The sequence below is a fragment of the Oryctolagus cuniculus genome, chromosome 5 (assembly GCF_051225735.1).
Source record: "Oryctolagus cuniculus isolate XC-2025 breed Fujian yellow rabbit chromosome 5, ASM5122573v1, whole genome shotgun sequence".
Lineage (NCBI taxonomy): Eukaryota > Metazoa > Chordata > Mammalia > Lagomorpha > Leporidae > Oryctolagus > Oryctolagus cuniculus.
The window spans coordinates 93,641,187-93,656,944 of record NC_142871.1 but is presented as its reverse complement, the minus strand read 5'-3'; the positions used below and the strand labels follow the sequence as shown (position 1 = coordinate 93,656,944).

The following is a 15,758-nucleotide window of genomic DNA, read 5'->3' as shown; positions in this document are numbered from 1 at the left end:
TCCATTATTTTATTTCTTCTATTTCTTTTTTTAATGTTTTGTAATTCTCATCACAGAAGTCTTTGACATCCTTGGTTAAATTTATTACAAGGTATTTGATTTTTTTTGGTAGCTTGAGAAGTATTGGAGTTAGTTATTTAAATGTTTGGTAGAATTCAGCAGTGAAGCCATCTAGTCCTGGGCTTTTCTTTGTTGGGAATGTCATCAATACTGATTTGAGTTCTGTCTTGGTTATTGGTCTATTTAAGTTTTCTATGTCTTCATGGCTCAATTTTGCCCTGCATGATTCAGATCATCCTATTGCTATTCTACCATCTTGTAAACCCTGGCTTCAGTTTTCTGAGCTATCTGAGTACACGCCAACACTCACCATGCCAGTTCAAGCTGGTTCCTCTCCTCTTGTGGGGCTTCCTGGGGAAGTTTTTTCTTCTAATCTCCATTGAATATATACCTTCTACACTTCTCCTCATTATTTCTCCCTAACCGTGTATAGCATGTTGCTCCCTAATCTTCCACTTTATCAAAAAATTATATATTTATATTTATATTTATTTGAAAGGCAGAGTTTCTAAGAAAGGGAAAGACTGAGCGAGTGAGAGAGAGAGGAGTCTTCCATCTGTTGGTTCACTCTCCAAAAGCTTTCAACAGCCTAAACTGTTGAAACAGCCTAAGCCAGGAGCCTAGAACTCTATCCAGGTCTGCCATTTGGGTGCAGAGGTCCAAGGACTTGGACCATCTTCCACAGCTTTCCCTGGCACTGGAACCTGGATCATAATTGGAGTAGCCAGGCTTTTGGCAGGCCTGATGTGTGGGATATTTGGTAATTTCATAATATTCCTTCTAAAATTTACCAGAGGTGCAGGCACTGTGGCATAGTGAGTAAAGCTGCCACCTCAGGCACCAGCATCCCATATAGGTGCCGGATCAAGTACCATTTGCTCCACTTCTGATCCAGCCCTCTGCTAATGTGGCTAGGGACATAGTGGAAGATGGTCCAAGTCCTTGGGCTCCTACAACCAGGTGGGAGACCCAGAAGAAGCTCCTGGCTCCTGGCTTCAGCCTGCTCCAGCCCCAATCACTGCAGCCATTGGGGAGTGAATCAGCGGATGGAAGATCTCTCTCTCTCTCTCTCTCTCTCTCTCTCTCTGCCACTGCCTCTCCATTTCTGTAACTGTTCCAAATAAATATTTTTAAAAATTTGTTAGGTTCCTAGTTTTTTGTACTTTAAGGGATAAACATAGCTCAAGATTTCCTTTATACATCATTTCTAGACTTGAAAGCTGGCATTTTACCTACTATACTCTGTGTTCTTCCTAAAACACAATCCAGTGTAACCAGCCAGAATGGAAAGCCAATGAGACTATAGAATTTTATGACAAAGCAACACACTTAATTTCACCATTGTTGCTGGATCAATTCCCATAGACTGACAGAGAAAGTATGTGAAGCTCTATTCTTACCTCCTGCTGTAGCTAAGAATTCTGTAATTTCTTGAAATTGGATTATGGAATCAGTTGACTTTTACAGCCCTTTAAGGCCCCAAATTATCAGACCCCCAGTCAGCTAATATCGCCTTAAGCATAGAATTATATTTCCTTCCATTTCCACTTGCAAATTAGGTATTTATTGTAGGGCCTTTTAGAAGAGAGAAGGGGCCAGCATTGTGGTACAGAGGACTAGGCTTCCACCAGAATCCCATCAGAGTGCCAGTTTGAGTTCCACCTGCTCTACTTCCAATCCAGCTCCCTACTAGTGCACCTGAGCAGGCAGCAGAGGATGACCTTTGTGCTAGGATCCCTACACCCAAATCGGAAACCCAGATGTAGTTTCTGGATCCTAGTTTCAGCTTGGCACAGCACTGTCCATTGTGGCCATTTGTTGAGGAGTGAACCAACAGATGAAAGATCTCTCTCTCTCTCTCTCTCTCTGTTACTTCCTTTCAAGTAAATAAATCTTTAAAAAAAAAAAAGCTGGGGGGGACAAAGAGGGGCTGGTGCTGTGGCGTAGCAGGTGAAGCCACCCCCTGCAGTGCTGGCATCCCATTTGGGTGCCGGTTCCAGTCCCAGCTGCTCCACTTCCAATCAAGCTCTCTGCTATGGCCTGGGAAAGCAGTCGAAGATGTCCAAGTCCTTGGGCCCCTGCACCCATGGAGGAGACCCAGAGGAAGCTCCTGGCTCCTGGCTTCATTCAGAACAGCTCTGGCCATTGTGGCCCATTTGGGAGTGAATCTCTCTCTCTCTCTATCTCTCTCTCTCTCTCTCTCTCTCTGCCTCACCTTCTCTCTGTGTGTAACTCTGACTTTCAAATAAATAAATAAATCTTTTTTTAAAAGGGGTGGGGGACAGAGAGACAAAAAGAAGCCAACAAATGTTGAATCTTTCTTACCATTTCTAATGGTGTTGTTGGCTCTCTTAACCCATAAACTTCCTATCCAGTCTTCAAAGACATGATGGCCACCATTTTGCCACACCACTTAAATAAAGTCACCTCCTTTATACTCTTCAATGTCTCTTTCCTTGACATCATCAAATAAATACATCTATTAAAGGTTCTGCTACATGTAGTCCCTCATTTTCACATACAAGTTGCAAATTAGTTACAATACAGGTTTAGCTATATGAAATAAAGACCTTAGTTAATATACCTCTAAAAAACAGAAATTACATTCTCTCTCTCACAATAGCAGCTGTATGAAAGAAAGGAGGATAAATAGTGCATCACCATCTTTTAAGGACATGTCTTCATAAGTATCACATACTATTTATACTCACAAAACCTGGTTAGAACATACTCCCATGGCCACTCTTAAATTCAAGGAAAGCTGGTAAGTAGATGGCTATATAACCCACTAAAAATCCCAGAGTTCTCTTACTGTAGAAGAGAGAGGAAAGGGAAATCAGCGAGAGCCAGTCTCTTCTGTCACTCTTCCCCAAGTCTTTCCCCTTATTCAACAGAGAATGTATGTATTAATTCTCTTAAAATAGAATGCCTTTAATAACTCTCTTAATCAAGACTGATATGAGTCCTAACTGCCCAGGGCATAAAAAAAAAAAAAAATAAGTTCCTCCATAGTATGACCTTCATGGCTTCTTAACCACACTTCTTTAAAAGCCAAGCTCCAGGCTGCCCCCTCTGTTTTCTAAACTGTCACTGATGTAGTTTAGCATTTGATTGTTCTCTAATGTTTTATGTCTGTATGTATTGTCTACAACGACTAATGTGCTCATAATAAGAAAGTTTCAGGATTTATTATCTATATGTATTTTACCTCATAATACATATTAAAGTGTTAATCTCATAGAGAGTGCTTAACAAATATTGATTTTTGGATCTGAATTCTAACTCTTTAGGCATATAAGAATTATAGGGGTAATAACTTAAAAGCACAACAAAGAATCTATTTCCTCTATGCTATGGTTTGGTAAATGTGCTGTTTAGGGTAGGAATCCTCTTACAAGAAAATTTCCAAGAGTTCACAAATACTTCTCTTTTTGAAAACATATATTTCTTCACTTTCTTAATAATAAAAATTTAAATTTAAAAAAAAATTAGAAAATATAAATAGGGATATAAAAGCCTATATAATCCTTACAAGAATAGATCACCATTAATAATACTTTGGTTTATATTCTTCAATGAAATATATTATTTCAAATACATTTCCATAAAAATTGCATGCTTTGGGAGTGAATTATCAAAAAACTTTTAGAGAACTGCCTTAAACAGATTTGATTATCTTTCTTATTCATATGTAACAGGGCTTCCTCAAACCTGCCAACATCCTTCTCTTTTATAAAGGCATACATTTAAGCTGATTTTATGCTTTCAAGGTTTACTAGAGACAAATGCTTGGCATGGCTTTCAGGGGTACAGTGACAAATCACACCATCTACCATCATAAAACAAAGCATATAGTATTTTATGTGCTTTTTTTCTACTCTATGGGTTATGAGCATCAATATATAAATTTTCAAGAAAAAAGAGATACCTGCACCATAAATTTGTATTCATTTATGTTTCAATATAGTTTGTAGTCTTCACAATTCTTGGCAAGAGACAATACTCTTTCAATTTTCAAATAAAATGTCAAAAAGACACATTTTCCCTTTAGAATGTTAATCACTAAATTATAACTTCTTCATTGTAGATTTATGATGAAAATAAAATAAATAAATTGTAAAGATTTTAAGCTATTAGGAAAAAAGAGCAGTATATAAAGGTGAAATATTATTTGATATATGCATTCAAGATTCATTTTGAAGTACAGCATTGTATCGCATACATACAGGTATTTCTCAATATAATTACTCAATAAAAATTGAATCATTCATCATTTCCCTTTTCTCAGTAATGAGTCTCCCACTGATAGTGAATGGCCACCCATTTGTTTCAAAAGGCAAAATTAAAGGCATGAAGATTCCTTATGGAAATCTCAGAAAGAAATCCACCCACAGCGCACAAAAGGATTGCAAAAATGAACACCATACATGATATGAAATCAGGAGGAGATACTATGCTGATAAATAGCTCCATTCCTTTATCTCTGACTTATCAAACTGTTATTGCTATCTTATTTGCCATATTGGCATTTGGCAGTATTAGCAAACTAAAGAAACAATTGACTCTTAGGCAAAATGTGAACGATTGTCAAGTACTAATGAGAATATGGATGTTCGTTACATTATTCACTCTACTTTTCTGTAGTTTCTAAACTTATAATAAAAAATAATTGCTTTACCTCAAAGTTCTAATCATATCTATTTTGCAAACTAATATGTAACTCTTTGTTAGCCAGATTTTGTTCCAGCAAACCAATTCACCTTATTACTCTCTATACTTTTAAAAAATAAGCTGTCAGAGTGGTACCTTGTGTTAACTAAGTCAGCCAACAAGAAAACCCTTCCTTCATTATCCATTTCCTCTATAATTTCTAGGACCTATTTAAAGAATGTATCACACATGTTTATTTGCCCAGGCAACCTCTAACACTCTCCAATTATTTATATTACTCTGGAAAAAGATTTTCTGGACTCTTCTACTTGTAAGCTCATGGATTTTCATGCAAATATATATCATTTTCATAGAAATTATTAATTCTTCTTGCCTTATAGTAAGACCTTTTCTTTTGATAATTATATTGAAGGAAAAGGGTAGCAAAACAGACATTTTTATGAAGTTCAATTGACAACTCAAAGAATCCAACACACCAGATCTTGAAAAAAATTTTAAAAAACAACTAGTATTTACTGAGCACTCATTGATTTCCTACTCCTGGACTAAGAACTTTAGTTTAATTCCTCTTGCCATTTAATTATCATAATAGCCACTACTCTATGTTTACTCTCTCTCTGAAAAGAAACTTCACCTGTCTCAGAGAACTGGCATGTGATATATTACTGTCTTCTTGAAAAGCTTAGACATTTACATTGCTGTCAGCCCAGTCACTGGATCCTATTTGAGATGATTTTCTTACATATTCAAGACTTCTTCATTTTCATTTCCACTTTGAATTCTCTGTTTCTGGGGTCCATGAATATATCTTGTGAGCAGAAACCTTGTACTCTATGCTGTCGCCCCTTCCTCTTGCTATTAAGTCACTTAGGTCCACAAAATGTCTCTCCACATTTGTTTAGGCTAGATAATAATAACGCTCTTCATATTTCTGAGTTACTGTTCATCATCCATTGTGTTCTTCCAGATAATTCTCTCATGCATACCCTCTACCCAAGACTACAGCCATCTGCCTTCCATATGCAAAGTAGGTGAAAACAGACCTCAACCTTTCCAGGGGTTTCATGAGGTTTTGTTGTTCCTTGAATTCATTTTTACCTCTTGATTCTTTAGTTTCTCCAGTTGACTTAGGGTTTCAACCACCTTGACTCATGTACCATTTTCATAACAACTAGAACCTTTGATGTTGCTCATTTGCTTATTATTTTTGAATAAGCTATGCTTAAGGATAAATCCATGATTTGTGTTAAATTCTAAAGTCATGGTCAGAGGTTATATAATAAATAAACCAGAAACAACCAAGGTCATGTGATGGGGAAAATATGCCCTACAGTTCTGTGGACAAGTCCCTACAACAGAAGCAGTTGGTGTTACCATGTAATCGCCTTTTGGCCCAGGATGCAGTTGACAATGACATAAATCAGAACATATATTTTAAGTCATCTGTCTTCCCTTATCACCTACATTCTAGAAACACAGATCTGTGCACTGAACTGCTAACAAAAGTTAGTTATAGCTTTACATCATGGGCTCTATATTTTTACAGAACAAGCTTCATAATATTTCCTATTCTCTAATATCTAAAAGTCCTGAACATGGAAAAAATACCTTCTTGGGTGCATCAGCTGTACCTACTAACTAAGCTTTCTGGGCCTCAACAATCTTGGGCTTCACTTGGTCCAAACATACTGTCAAAGCCACAGGCTATATGATTCACGATTAACTTATGATAGCTGTCCATCAGCAGGTCTGAGATTCCACTATGGTTGGTGTGGCCAGAGCCTGATAACACCTTTCACCCATGTGCAGCTATCACTTTGATGAGATTTTCATTGCATGTCCCTTTGTATTATTGAATACAAGTGATCTACCTTGTCTTTGTCAGAACTCACTACCCTCATTTTTACAGTATATACTGCTTTTAATTTAGATAGGACTGAGAAGTATTTACTTAAGGTCAGGTTGACCCAAATTAAAATGGGCACTTACATAAAAATAGCCATTCACCAACAGACAAAGCATTCACATGCTGTATCACACAACTCTGTTAAGAATAAAAGAAGTGACTTCATGATTAATAATATAGACATTAAAGGGATAATAAATGAATACTAGCAGCAAATTCATGCTAATAAATAAGAAAACTTACATGAAGCTAGGTTAAAATCCATTTAAAAAATACAACATACCAAAATTAATCCAAGAAGAAACAGAAAATTATCGTCTCCTCACAGAGACACCAATTTGAACTGCTGTGTACACAAGTCACTTTCTCAAAAGCTATGGAAGCCAAGTGAGAGACCACAGTGCCTTGTTTTAGTATAATAAGAAAAGTAACATTGAAGGAAGCAGTAAAGAATTTTCCACATCACTCCTCCTCTAGATCCAAGCAGCGCAGCAAGAAGAGTGACACCCTGCCTCCCCTTTGGAGGAAGGAAAGGGTATTAAGTCTAGTCCTTAGAATTGGATCTTAGTGTCCAGCCCATTGTTATAAACTTCAAGATCAGACAGTACTCCATGGACTGATTTTCGCTCCTTTGTCAAAAATAAGTTGGTTGTAGATGTTTGGGTTGGTTTCAGGAGTTTCTATTCTGTTTTAAAGAGGAAGAATATGTGACAGAAAGCCTAAGTGGTCCAAAGAGCCTGAAATACTTGCTCTCTGGCCATTTATAGGAAAACTGTCAAACCTCCTCTACAGCAGTAGTATACTCCAAATCAACTGGAATGATTTTCTTGCCCAGAGGACATTTGGCTATGTCTGGATGTATTTTTGGTTGTTAGAGCTAAAGAGAAATGCAGAAACTGGTGCATAGTGGGAAGATAGCAAGGAGCTGCTGAATGCACAGGCTTCCCACACAACAAATAACTGTGTACTCTAAAGTGTCAGTGTTGCCGAGGTTGACAACCATCTCAATTATCCTGCAATCACTGCCTATGGGACTCCATTGATATTTATGAATCTTGTGAGCATTCACACCAGAATAAGTTTTAATATTTTAAAAATATAATCAATGCATTTATTTTTATAATGTGAGGACTTAACACTGCTGATACTCCCAATATAGAAATGGTTACATACACAGTCCCATTGCTTATGTGTACATATGAGAAGTCTCACTGAGAGAACAATCCACATGAGATTTTCCAGTGAGATTGGAATTATATTTATCAGTCTTTGATCACAAAAACAGGTCTGCCTTATTAATTTTTAGTCCTTAATTTTAAGATTATGCTTCTCAGGGCCAGCGCTGTCGTACAGCAGGTTAACACCCTGGCATAAAGCACTGGCATCCCATATGGGTGCTGGTTCGAGTCCCGGCTGCTACATTTCCAATCCAGCTCTCTGCTATGGTCTGGGAAAGCAGCAGAAAATGCCCAAGTCCTTGGGCCCCCGCACCTGCATGGGAGACCCAGAAGAAGCTTCTGGCTTCAGATCGGCACAGCTCCTCCCATTGTGGCCAATTGGGGAGTGAACCAGCGGATGGAAGACCAGTCTCTCTCTCTCTCTCTCTCTCTGCCTCTCCTCTCTGTCTAACTCTGACTTGCAAATAAAGAAATAAATCTTTAAAAAAAAGCTTATGCTTCTCTAATCCTTTATTGTCATCACAAAAAGTTTGTATACAATATTTTTACTGTAACTCCATTTTCAATGTCTTACTTTCCTTTTGAATAATTTAATCAACAAAAGGCATATGTAAAATTGTCTTATGTACAATGAAACCTGTGGGTATTTTTAGTACTCATTTGTCACTGGTATCTTTTAATTCAAATGCAACATCTTTATCACATGGATCCTTATGCATGTTTGTGGCAGGCTGTCAAACTGAATGGCATATATTTCTAGTTGCTTCCCTCATATCCACTCTCATATTCCATAATAAGAGAATCCAGGTGCTTCCAGATTAGTGCTATGTTTTATGTTTTCTCTAAAGATTTTCCTACTAGTCCATTACACTGGTACTAGGCCATAACATTGGCCATTGACAAATAAGCAGATGTGACTGTGTGGTCTTCTGAAAAAAACTCTTCAAAAGGGATCATTCTTTTTTTTTGTTTTGTTTTTTGATTTTTGTTTTTGTTTGTTTTTTGTTTTTTTTTTAACTTTTATTTAATGAATATAAATTTCCAAAGTACGGCTTATGGATTACAATGGCTTCCCCCCCATAACGTCCCTCCCACCCGCAACCCTCCCCTTTCCCATTCCCTCTCCCCTTCCATTCACATGAGGATTCATTTTCAATTCTCTTTATATACAGAAGATCAGTTTAGCATACATTAAGTAAAGATTTCAACAGTTTGCTCCCACACAGAAACATAAAGTGAAAAATAATAGATGATTTTTTTTAAATGATGATGAAATCAGATCAGACCTATTGTCATGTTTAATCCCAGTGAGAGTCAAGTTGGGAATTGATAATTTCTTTTCTTTTTTTTTAACAGAAGATCAGTTTAGTATGCATTAAGTAAAGATTTCAACAGTTTGCACCCCCATAGAAACACAAAGTGAAATATACTGTTTGAGTACTCGTTATAGCATTAAATCTCAATGCACAGCACATTAAGGACAGAGATCCTACATGAGGAGTAAGTGCACAGTGACTCCTGTTGTTGACTTTACAAATTGACACTCCTGTTTATGGCATCAGTAATCTCCCTATGCACCAGTCATGAGTTTCCAAGGCTATGGAAGCCCTCTGAGTTCTCCGACTCTTATCTTGTTTAGACAAGGTCATAGTCAAAGTGGAGGTTCTCTCCTCCCTTCAGAGAAAGGTACCTCCAAAACGGATCATTCTTACCTGGATTTGTCTTTGCATGTTTCAATCTTTGCTCTTCCCCCAATTCCTGACCTTGTAAGGAGATTCAATCAATAGTCAGTGTCTCTTATGACCATGAGGATGAAAACCTCAGTCTAAAGAGGACACAGCAGAAAAACCACAATGATTCTGGCCTCCCCTGTGGCTCTAATGTCTGCACTAGCCTTGGATTGGTTATTTCTCAGATTATTAAGTGAGAAAAAAATGACTATTGGTTTTGAAACAAAAAGACTTTAAAATAGCTATTTTAGGAAAACCTAATGAACTTCAAGAGAACATAGAGAAACATTTAATACTTGACAGAGAGATATGGAAGTAATTAAAATAAATCAAACATAAATCCTTCAACTAAAAAGTAAATTAAATTAAATTTAAAATGAGATAGAAAACATCAATAGTGAAATAAATCAAATAGAAGAAAGAATCAGTGAACACAAAGACAGACTATTGGAAAACACATAGTTGGAGAAGATTCAAATGCACAGTGAGATTCAAATCATCCTAGTCTACCCAAGAAAGATTATAATCAAGCCCTTGAAGATTAAAGATAAAAAGAGGGTTCTCAAAGCTGTGAGAGAAAACAAGTCACACACAACGTAGTTACAATTGACCTGACTAAAGATTTCTCACAGATGAGGAGAGAGTGAGCTGAGATTTTCACAGTACTAAATAAAAAATGCCAGTCAATAATACTGTACCCAGCGAAGCTGTCCTTCAAATATGAGGGAAAAAAAACACATTCTGAGAAAACATGGCTCCTGGCTTCGGATTGGCTCAGCTCCAGCCATTGTGGCCATCTGGAGAGTAAATCAGCAGATGGAAGACCTCTCTCTCTCTCTCTCTCTCTCTATTTCTCTCTCTGTCTCTGTAAGTCTGCCTTCAAATAATTTTTTTAAATGAAATGGAAGGCATCAATAGCAGAATAGGGCAAACAGAACAAAGAATCCATGATCTCAGTGACAGGCTATTTGAAATTACACAGTTGGAGGAGAAATTAACAAGTTGGAAAATATCAAGAGGTAGAAATAATGAGGTAAAATGGAAAAGCAAAACCTCAAAATGTGCAGAGGAATACAGTACAAGTATAGAGTTCTTCAAAAATATTATTAGCCTTTTTTGCTTCTTTTCCTACCTTTATAATCAGTGTCAAGTCATTAGCACTTCAAAAACACTGGCTGTAAACAAACGATGCTTATTGTAAGCCTCATGATAACCACAAAACAAAAATCTATAGTATACATTATAAAAATGAATAATCAAAGAATCAAAGCACACTGCTAAAGATAAAAATTAACCACAAAGGAGGATTGTAAAGAGGGAAAATGAAATTAAATTAAATTTTAAAATAAGCATCAAAATGGCAATAGTAGGACCCTACCTATCAATTATCGTAAGTGTAAATGGATTAAATTCTCTATTTAAAAGATACAGAGTGGGGGCCAGCACTGTGGCACAACATATTAGGCCATCGGCTGCAGCGCCAGCATCTCATATAAATTCCAGAATGAGTCCCTCCTGCTCCTTTACCAACCCTGCACCCTACTAATGTGCCTGGGAAAGCAGTTGAAGATGGTCAAATCCTTGGGTCCCTGCCACATAGGAGACGCAGATGAAGCTCCTGGTTCTTGGCTTCAGCTTGTCACTCTCTCTATCTCTATCTCTATCTCTCTCTGTCTCTCTGTCTCTCCCCCCACCCCTCTCTCTGTAACTCTACCTTTCAAATAAATAAATCAATATTTAAAAAAATAGAGAAAGTGATTTAATGGACAAAAAAAAAAAAGTCTGTTTTGCTTATAAGATGTTCACTTCACAATTAAGTACACACATAGCTAAAAGTAAAAGGACAGAATAAGTTATTCCACGCAAACAAAACCTAAAAGAAAGCATGAGTAGCAAATTGTATATAAGATCAAAATAGGAGGGTCCGCCATGTTCCCCGGCGGGGCCGCCGCTTGGCTCTGGTAGCCGCCGCCCCCGCCCCCAAACCCCTCCCGGCCCAACGCCTAGCTGAGCCCCGGGCCCAGCATGGCCGCCCCGGAGCCGGCGCGGGCCGCACCGCCCCCACCCCCGCCCCCGCCGCCCCCTCCCGGGGCTGACCGCGTCGTCAAAGCTGTCCCTTTCCCTCCAACACATCGTTTGACATCTGAAGAAGTATTTGATGTGGACGGGATACCCAGGGTTGATGTTTTGAAGAACCACTTAGTAAAAGAAGGTCGAGTAGATGAAGAAATTGCACTTAGAATTATCAATGAGGGTGCTGCCATCCTTCGGAGAGAGAAAACCATGATAGAAGTAGAAGCTCCAATTACAGTGTGTGGTGATATCCATGGCCAATTTTTTGATCTGATGAAACTGTTTGAAGTAGGAGGATCACCTGCTAATACACGATACCTTTTTCTTGGTGATTATGTGGACAGAGGTTACTTTAGTATAGAGTGTGTCTTATATTTATGGGTCTTAAAGATTCTGTACCCAAGCACATTATTTCTTCTGAGAGGAAACCATGAATGCAGACACCTTACTGAATATTTTACCTTTAAACAGGAATGTAAAATTAAATATTCAGAAAGAGTCTATGAAGCTTGTATGGAAGCTTTTGATAGCCTGCCTCTTGCTGCACTTTTAAACCAACAGTTTCTTTGTGTTCATGGTGGACTTTCACCCGAAATACACACACTGGATGATATTAGGAGATTAGATAGATTCAAAGAGCCACCTGCATTTGGACCAATGTGTGACTTGCTATGGTCCGATCCTTCTGAAGATTTTGGAAATGAAAAATCACAGGAACATTTTAGTCACAATACAGTTCGAGGATGTTCTTATTTTTATAACTATCCAGCAGTGTGTGAATTTTTGCAAAACAATAATTTGTTATCGATTATTAGAGCTCATGAAGCTCAAGATGCAGGCTATAGAATGTACAGAAAAAGTCAAACTACAGGGTTCCCTTCATTAATAACGATTTTTTTGGCACCTAATTACTTAGATGTCTACAATAATAAAGCTGCTGTATTAAAGTATGAAAATAATGTGATGAATATTCGACAGTTTAACTGTTCTCCACATCCTTACTGGTTACCCAATTTTATGGATGTCTTCACATGGTCTTTACCATTTGTTGGGGAAAAAGTGACCAAAATGTTGGTAAATGTCTTGAGTATTTGCTCTGATGATGAACTAATGACTGAAGGTGAAGACCAATTTGATGTAGGTTCAGCTGCAGCCCAGAAAGAAATCATAAGAAACAAAATTCGAGCAATTGGCAAGATGGCAAGAGTCTTCTCTGTTCTCAGGGAGGAGAGTGAAAGTGTGCTGACACTCAAGGGCCTGACTCCCACAGGATGTTGCCTAGTGGAGTGTTGGCTGGAGGACGGCAGACCCTACAAAGTGGTAATGATGTTATGCAACTTGCTGTGCCTCAGATGGACTGGGGCAAACCTCAATCTTTTGCTAACAATACACATAATGCATGCAGGGATTTTCTTCTGCTTTTTTTTTTAACTTTTATTTAATGAATATAAATTTCCAAAGTACGACTTATGGATTACAATGGCTTCCCCCCCATACTGTCCCTCCCACCCACAACCCTCCCCTTTCAAACCCCCTCTCCCCTTTCATTCACATCAAGATTCATTTTCGATTATCTTAATATACAGAAGATCAGCTTAGTATACATTAAGTAAGGATTTTAACAGTTTGCTCCCACACAGAAACATAAAGTGAAAAATAATATATGATTTTTTAAATGATGATGAAATCAGATCAGACCTATTGTCATGTTTAATCCCAGTGAGAGTCAAGTTGGGAATTGATAATTTCTTTCTTTCTTTTTTTTTTTTTTTACAGAAGATCAGTTTAGTATGCATTAAGTAAAGATTTCAACAGTTTGCACCCCCATAGAAACACAAAGTGAAATATACTGTTTGAGTACTCGTTATAGCATTAAATCTCAATGCACAGCACATTAAGGACAGAGATCCTACATGAGGAGTAAGTGCACAGTGACTCCTGTTGTTGACTTTACCAATTGACACTCCTGTTTATGGCATCAGTAATCTCCCTATGCTCCAGTCATGAGTTTCCAAGGCTATGGAAGCCCTCTGAATTCTCTGACTCTTATCTTGTTTAGACAAGATCATACTAAAAGTGGAGATTCTCTCCTCCCTTCAGAGAAAGGCACCTCCTTCTTTGAAGACCTGTTCTTTCCACTGGGATCTCACTCACAGAGATCTTTTGCCAGAGTGTCTTGGCTTTATATGCCTGAAATACTCTCATGGGCTTTTCAGCCAGATCCGAATGCCTTTAGGGCTGATTCTGAGGCCAGAGTGCTATTTAGGACATCTGCTATTCTATGAGTCTGCTGAGTATCTCACCTCCCATGTTGGATCACTCTCCCCTTTATTTATTCTATCGGTTAGTGTTAGCAGGTACTAGACTTGTTTATGTGCTCCCTTTGACTCTTAGTCCTTTCATTATGATCAATTGTGAACTGAAATTGATCACTTGGAATAGTGAGATGGCATTGGTACATGCCACCTTGATGGGATTGAATTGGAATCCCCTGGTATGTTTCTAACTCTACCATTTGGGGCAAGTCGGCTTGAGCATGTCCCAAATTATACATCTCTTCCCTCTCTTATTCCCACTCTTATGTTTAACATGGGTCACATTTCAGTTAATTTCCAACACTTAAGAATAACTGTGTATTAATTACAGAATTAAACCAGTCATATTAAGTAGAACAGACAAAAAAACTACTAAGAGGGATAATGTATTAAGTTGTCCATTAACACTCAGGGCTATGCTGATCAAGTCACCGTTTCCCATAGTGTCCATTTCACTTCAACAGGTTTCCTTTTCGGTGTTCAGTCAGTTGTCACCGATCAGGGAGAACATATGGTATTTGTCCCTCTGGGACTGGCTTATTTCACTCAGCATGATGTGTTCCAGATTCCTCCATCTTGTTGCAAATGACTGGATTTCGTTGTTTCTTACTGCGGTATAGTATTCTAAAGAGTACATGTCCCATAATTTCTTTATCCACTCTACCGTTGATGGGCATTTAGGTTGGTTCTAGGTCTTAGCTATTGTGAATTGAGCTGCAATAAACATTAGGGTGCAGACCGCTTTTTTGTTTGCCAATTTAAACTCCTTTGGGTAAATTCCAAGGAGTGGGATGGCTGGGTCGAACGGTAGGATTACCTTCAGGTTTCTGAGGAATCTCCAGACTGACTTCCATAGTGGCTTGACCAGTTTGCATTCCCACCAACAGTGGGTTAGTGTCCCTTTTTCCCCACATCCTCGCCAGCATCTGTTGTTGGTAGATTTCTGCATGTGAGCCATTCTAACCGGGGTGAGGTGAAACCTCATTGTGCTTTTGATTTGCATTTCCCTGATTGCTAATGACCTTGAACATTTTTTCATGTGTCTGTTGGCCATTTGGATTTCCTCTTTTGAAAAATGTCTATTGAGGTCCTTGGCCCATCTCTTAGGTGGGTTGTTGGTTTTGTTTTTGTGGAGTTTCTTGATCTCTTTGTAGATTCTGGTTATTAACCCTTTATCTGTTGCATAGTTTGCAAATATTTTTTCCCATTCTGTTGGTTGTCTCTTCACTCTCCTGACTGTTTCTTTTGCAGTACAGAAACTTCTCAATTTGATGCAATCCCAATAGTTGATTTTGGCTTTGACTGCCTGTGCCTCCCGGGTCTTTTCCAGAAATTCTTTGCCTGTGCCAATATCTTGAAGGGTTTCTCCAATGTTCTCTAGTAACTTGATGGTGTCAGGTCGTAGATTTAGGTCTTTAATCCATGTTGAGTGGATTTTTGTGTAAGGTGTAAGGTAGGGGTCTTGCTTCATGCTTCTGCACGTGGAAATCCAATTTTCCCAGCACCATTTATTGAATAGACTGTCCTTGCTCCAGGAATTAGTTTTAGATCCTTGATCAAATATAAGTTGGCTGTAGATGTTTGGGTTGATTTCTGGTGTTTCAATTCTGTTCCATTGGTCTATCCATCTGTTTCTGTACCAGTACCATGCTGTTTTGATTACAACTGCCCTGTAGTATGTCCTGAAATCTGGTATTGTGATGCCTCCGGCTTTGTTTTTGTTGTACAAGATTGCTTTAGCTATTCGAGGTCTCTTGTGCCTCCATATGAATTTCAGCATCATTTTTTTCTACATCAGAGAAGAATGTCTTTGGTATCTTGATTG

The 15,758-nt window shown here is 38.2% G+C and overlaps 2 pseudogenes across 1 annotated transcript; one reads left to right on the top strand and one right to left on the bottom strand.

Moving 5' to 3' along the window:
• Positions 1-11,476, bottom strand: part of LOC127493255 (importin subunit alpha-1-like) — a 178,032-nt pseudogene extending 166,556 nt beyond the window's left edge.
• A 29-nt stretch (positions 11,477-11,505) lies between these two features.
• On the top strand, positions 11,506-13,060 carry LOC138849869 (serine/threonine-protein phosphatase 2B catalytic subunit beta isoform pseudogene; annotated as a pseudogene). Its single transcript, XR_016234447.1, has one exon. The product of XR_016234447.1 is annotated as a serine/threonine-protein phosphatase 2B catalytic subunit beta isoform pseudogene (transcript).
• Positions 13,061-15,758: the final 2,698 nt, after the last annotated feature.